The 6,000-nt window shown below is 43.9% G+C and overlaps 1 protein-coding gene across 2 annotated transcripts in view; it reads left to right on the top strand.

Annotated features, from left to right (window-relative positions):
• The first annotated feature begins 617 nt into the window (after positions 1-617).
• The window catches only part of TFRC (transferrin receptor), a 28,656-nt gene continuing 23,273 nt past the window's right edge, over positions 618-6,000 (top strand). For both annotated transcript variants that reach the window (XM_028100889.1, XM_028100888.1), the window contains exon 1: positions 618-709. The gene's annotated coding sequence lies outside the window, so the exon portion shown is untranslated. The remainder of the gene's footprint in view (positions 710-6,000) is intronic.

Here is a 6,000-nt window from a genome sequence, read left to right as displayed (position 1 = left end):
TAATAAATCTCACTTGTTTCTATTTTCCCTTTCATTCCTTCTTGCATTAAACATTATGCAAAGCACTGTGCCAGTCTTGGTCCATGTGCAGCTTTTACACATCTTATGTACAAATTTGCATTTTGCTTTTAATTTTTTTCCTTTTTGCTTATCCTAAATATTTCAGAGGCAGCAAAATATATACAATATGGCGTTAGTGGCTACCTAATATTCCAACAAGGATATACACTTTACGGAATTATTTCCGTGTATGTACCCAACATTTAGGAGTAAACGCCAACACCATTTGCCTTTGCACTGCAGGGCCTGGAGGTCGGTCAAGGTTAGACGGCGGGATCCGGGCAGCAGGGCTGCGGCCGGCGCGCGCCACAGCGGAAGGCGGCGAAGAGAAAGCCAGCGCGCGCATCCCACAGCTCCTCCCCGCACCTGCAGTCTTGGCGCCTTTTCCGTCCGACCACGCCCCGCCCCGCCCCGCCCCGCGGCGGAGGGTCCTAGTGCCGGTGCGTGCGCACCCCTCGCCCCAGGCAGTCCATTTCCAGGGCTCCTCTTGGGTCTACGTGAGACAGGAAGTGACGCAAAGCCTGGGAGGGGGGGGTCGGAAGAGGGTGGGTCCAAGCTATAAACAGCCGATTGGGGGCGAACATCCCCCAGAGAGCGTCAGCTTCGGCCTTTGGTGGCTCTGGCGGCAGCGGCCGGAGGGGGTGTCTGTGTAAGTGACGCGGCGAAGCTAGAATCTCGCCGGCCCTCCTGGCCTCTCCTCAGCCGGCAGGGCGGGGCCGCACGGGAGACCGCTGGGTGCTGTCCAGCACCGTCCGCGAGCCGCAGGGGGCGCGGGGAGGCTGCGGCGACTTCTAAGAGGGGCGGGCGGTATGGAGCGGGGTCCGTGTGCGGGTCTGGAAGGGGCCGCGGCGGCGCGGGGAGCGGGCTGCAGGTGCAGCGAGGTGGAGCCGCTGTGCGGAGAAGGGCTGTCCTCTCTGCCTTTCTGCGCCTTGTCTCGATCGCGGAGCGGCGAATGGTTTCTCCGTTAGGGCACTGAGGGCGAGATGAGGGGTACCCCACTGTCGCTCTCACCCCGCCGTTCTGCTTCCGGTCCTCAGGCCCACCCGGATCCCTTGTCCTCCCTAGCTCGTCCTTAAAAGATGCGGGACCTCGTGGGACAACCCTAGGCCGCGGGCGCTGGAGTGCGAGCCACGCTGCCGCAGCGTAGACCCGCTCTGCGGCGAGCACGTGGCCGCTCCGGGAAGTGTCCGCAGGGAATTGCTGTAGGGGTGCATGGGTGACCTTGAGCTTGTAGCCCTTCCCTCTCGGGGCCTACGCGGGCCCTGGTCTCACTGCTGAAAGGGACAGAGCTGTCCTCGACTCGGTTACTAGTGTGTCCTGGGAATTTGATGGGAGTTTCTGTAAGCCGTGCGTTTGAACCCTGGTACGTCCTGATCTTCCAGCGGTGCCGCTGGCCTTGTGTGTGGGTTCTCCGTTTTCCCCAGGCAGAAGCCCCCTGAACTCCGCAGGTATTGACTCGAAGATTATTCTGATTGCTAGGCTCTCCTTGTTGTAAGGTGGGAGACGCAGAAATAATCTGACTTAGGCTTTGTGAAAGCTATGGTCTAGAGGCTGAGTAAAAGCTGTTTGGATTGGAATTGGCTTTTGCTTTCAGGAAATTAGCGATATGGCTAAAAGGCTGTGCTATATTGATAAATGCCTTAGAAGCCCATTTTATTAGTGTTTCTAGTGGATGGCTCTCTAAGGTAGTAGTGGGTAGGGTAAGTAAGAAAATAATATTTTGTGACTTGACTTTTCGGTTAACATTTTTCAGGGAACTTAATTGCCTTTGCTTTCTTTTCTGGGAGGTGGGGTAAGAGGATTGAAGTAGGAGATTGTCCTCTTTCAGAGGTATTTGGATACCTGATACCTTTATTCTAGGCTTAGATATGAGTTGGAATACTAGATGCTGATTCATTTGCGGCTGAGCTGAGGGGGTTGACCTTACTGACAAAGACTTTTTTTTAAATTTTTTATTATTATGTTAATCACCATACATCATTAGTTCTTGATGTAGTGTTCCGTGATTCATTGTTTGTGCATAACACCCAGTGCTCCACGCAGAACGTGCCCTCCTTAATACCCATCACCAGGCTAACCCATCCCCCCACCCCCTCCCCTCTAGAACCCTCAGTTTGTTTTTCAGAGTCCATCGTCTCTCATGGTTCGTCTCCCCCTCAGACTTACTCCCCTTCATTCTTCCCCTCCTGCTATCTTGTTCTTTTTCTTTTTTCTTAACATATCTTGCATTATTTGTTTCAGAAGTACAGATCTGTAATTCAACAGTCTTGCACAATTCACAGCGCTCACCATAGCACATACCCTCCCCAATGTCTATCACCCAGCCGACAAAGACGTTTAAGGTGATTTCCCGAAGTTGTTTTCTATTGCAAAACTCAAGGTTAGGCTATCTACAGTACTTGTTGGCCCTGCTGGGGTTTTTTCTCCGTTTTGGATTATAATGAACTCAGTATACTTCACAAGAAGACCTAGAATTAAAAAAACTTTATCGATATGAAATATTTTCCAAATATTTACATATAGCATAGCACCCTGTAATTTTTCTTTGGTGGAATGTTTTTTTGAAGTAATGGTTGTGAAGTTAGCCTGTGCTGAAGATTGTTGGGTAGAGACAACGACTCCACTGACTCTGCCCTAAGTTGTGGCACTTATTTGCCTCTGATAATGTACTTTATCTATAATGGAGCAAGGTTCCTGATGAAACTTGAATCGGACAACGGTGAAATCTAGTTAAAAATGATCCTCTGAGGCCTTTTGGAACTCTTCTCTGTGTGCTTCTTGTGGGCTCTCTCAGATGAATACCATACAGGTAGATGGCAATGACCTCAGGTGGTCTTGACCTTTGAGTTGGGCAGTCTTTTTACAGAAAGCTGAATAGAAATGAAGATTCTCCTTGTTTTCCTCCACGGCCTTTTCATTTTTTTAAAAGATTTATTTATTTATTTGGGGGGAGGGGCAGAGGGAGAGAATCTTCAAGCAGTCTCCCTGCTGAGTGCCTCTCTCTGGCTCAGTCTCACTACCCATGAGATCATGACCTGAGCTGAAACCAAGAGTCAGATGCTCAAGCGACTAAGCCTCCCAGACACCGCACAGCCTTTTCATTTTAGACCCTTAAAACTAGGAGAGACCTTGTCCATCTCTTTACAAGTCATCCTGGGTGTACACAATTATATGTGTCCTGAGGGCTCTGCAGAAGCTTTGTAAATTCATGTAACCTTTTCATTTTCACCTGCAAATGAATAGGGAAACAGTTTGCAAAACGGGTATCCATAATCAATTGCTTAAGAACTTGGAGCCCTACCAGGTAACATTTAAAGTTTTTCTGCCTTTTTTTTTTCCTTAAGATTTTATTTATTTATTTGAGAGACAGAGAACACACACAAGTGGGGGCAGGGGCAGAGGGAGGAGGAGAAGGAAAGAATCTCAAGCCAACTCTTTAGCGGAGCTCAGAGATCTGCTGCTGGATGCCTGTCGCAATCCCACCACTCTGAGATCGTGACCTGAGCCAAAACCAAGTGTCAGAGGCCCAACCGACTGAGCCATTGAGGCTCAGTTTTTCTACTTTTTAAAACCTCCCTACTATCCGTGCTTTGCCCAATGGTTCCAGGATAAACCAGAATAGTAGCAGGAATGGGAGAAGATTCCAGGTCTAAGATTTTCATTATATTTTTTATGTAATTTCCAAATGATATGACAAATGAACTTCATATACATTAAGCATGCCCCAATGCTGTTAAGAAATAAAATATCTTTATTCTTTGTTATTCTTTGTAAATTCTTTTTTTTTTTAAAGATTTTATTTATTTATTTGACAGAGAGCATGAGCAGGGGGTGGGGGTAGAGGGAGAAGCAGGCTCCCCGCTGAGCAGGGAGCCTGATGAGGGACTCAATCCCAGGACCCCGGGATCATAACCCGAGCGGAAGGCAGACGCTTAACTGACTGAGCCACCCAGGCGTCCCTAGTTTTTGTAAAATCTGTATCAAGTGTAGGGCAGGAAAATCAGAAAAGCCTTCCTAAAGATGTTCCCTGAGCTGAGTCAGGAAGAAAGGAGTCGAAGTTCAAGAACAAAGAAAGAATGTTAGTAGAGGCAGGGGCTGGATTCTGTTTCATTTTGGGGAAAGTGGAGGGCAGTTGGTTATTAGGTAGTGAAATTCTCTAGAACAGAGCCTCAAAAACAGAGGAAATTCCTTTTATGTGAACTCTAAGGACTTGAAACCATGGTCCATTTTCTAAATGGAAGTGGGCTTGTCAATAATAACAAACAAGTGGTTTATTGTTATTTCAGGTAAAATGGAGTAGCAGTCTTGGGCATCTTATACACAGGTGACAGTGTATTTTGGTACATGATCCCCCCACCCTTAGCTGTATGTATTGTGTACAGACTCCTGGTTTTGAGACACCCCAAAGTAGCTTAAGACCTCAAGGTAGTTACTGTATTTTAAAAAATTAAATAGAAATTAATGCCACATTCCAGAAAGTAGGAATAAAACGATTCGAATTATAAAGAAGTTTAGGACTGTTGTCTAGCTAGTACCTTTGCCTACTTCCTATCTTCCATCCCATGGCTCAATTAACGCATTACAGATCCTCTTTGCATTTCATGTTCAAAACATGGGGGGCTCTATTTTGCTTAGCTTAATTTTCATTAATGTGAGAAACTGAATAGGTTTTCCAGTTATCTGAGAGCACTAAATATATACAAGGTGCTAATATGTATAAAAATCAAGGTGTTTGGTTTATCTCTTGTTATAGATTATCAGCAGTGGTGATATCTTGAAATAAGCCATATAAAAGTTGTTTGGCGTTAAGTACTAGCTAGTACAGTCCTAAACTTCTTTAAATTCACATCGTTTTATTCTTACTTTCTGGAAATGTGGCATTAATTTCTATTTAATTTTTTAAAATACAGTAACTACCCTGAGGTCTTAAGCTACTTTGGGGTGTCTCCAAACCAGGAGTCTGTACACGATACATATATCCTTATGTCTTTTAACATAACTACCTGTTTATAGACAGTAATAACTGGTATGGAAAGTTTCTCCCATGCTTTTAGAGCACATAAATTAAAGTGATTTCAGTTGCAAGAAAATTTATTAAGGGGTTCTTTTAAATACAGAGCTTTACTGTGTGTGAGGTCATTTTGAAAGAATGATTCATATTTGTTATATATAAAACTTAAGGAACAACTTTTATAGATCATGGAATTACCATGTTCTTCATAGATGTGGGATTAAATTATGAGGTTAAAATGGGAATTGCCTAGGTCACAGTTTTTTTCCTCTAACTTGATTTCTTTTATGTTATAATCTTAATTTTGTGTCTAGGTATTGAAATAGAAATAACATACTGGTTTTCTCAGTAAAAAATGTATTTTGATTTTAATTATACAAAATCATAATTATATTCTATTAATATCCTTCTTTATGCAGACTTGCAATCATTTAATTTCATCGTCATTTGTTTAAATCCTTAGATCATATATTTAAAAGTGTTGTCACTTTAGCCTCAAAATTAATTTAAAGCTAGAAACCTTGAGGAATGGCTGATTCAGAAGAATATTAAACTTGAAAGCTGCTCTTTCCTAGAAAAGGGTGATTAAAATTGGTTCAGGGTGGAGTCTTCTAGTTCTGGTTTTAGTGATTGGGTTTGTACCGTTCTGGTGCAGTGATAGTGATAAATTTTTTGTACCAGATAGGGCAAGAGACTGTGCTTCTAAGATGATCTCTTACTTCTTAGCTCTGGTCTTTAAAACTTGGGGATTAAATTTTTGTTGTTGTTGTTAATAGGTTTTGATAGGAGACTTTTCTAATTGCCAGTTTATATACTGTCTTTTACAATCTGCATGTATCTTACAGTTTGCTTTGTGCCATGTGGATGTTAAATGTGCAGTAAGTGTAATTGTAGTATAGGAAAAGCCTTAAAATAGTATGAAATAAGTG

Source organism: Eumetopias jubatus, unplaced genomic scaffold (assembly GCF_037043125.1).
Source record: "Eumetopias jubatus isolate StellerSeaLion01/CBP00866 unplaced genomic scaffold, mEumJub1_p1.0 scaffold_1, whole genome shotgun sequence".
Classification (NCBI taxonomy): Eukaryota; Metazoa; Chordata; class Mammalia; order Carnivora; family Otariidae; genus Eumetopias; species Eumetopias jubatus.
The sequence above is the reverse complement of the archived record's forward strand: the minus strand, read 5'-3'. Positions and strand labels throughout refer to the sequence as shown.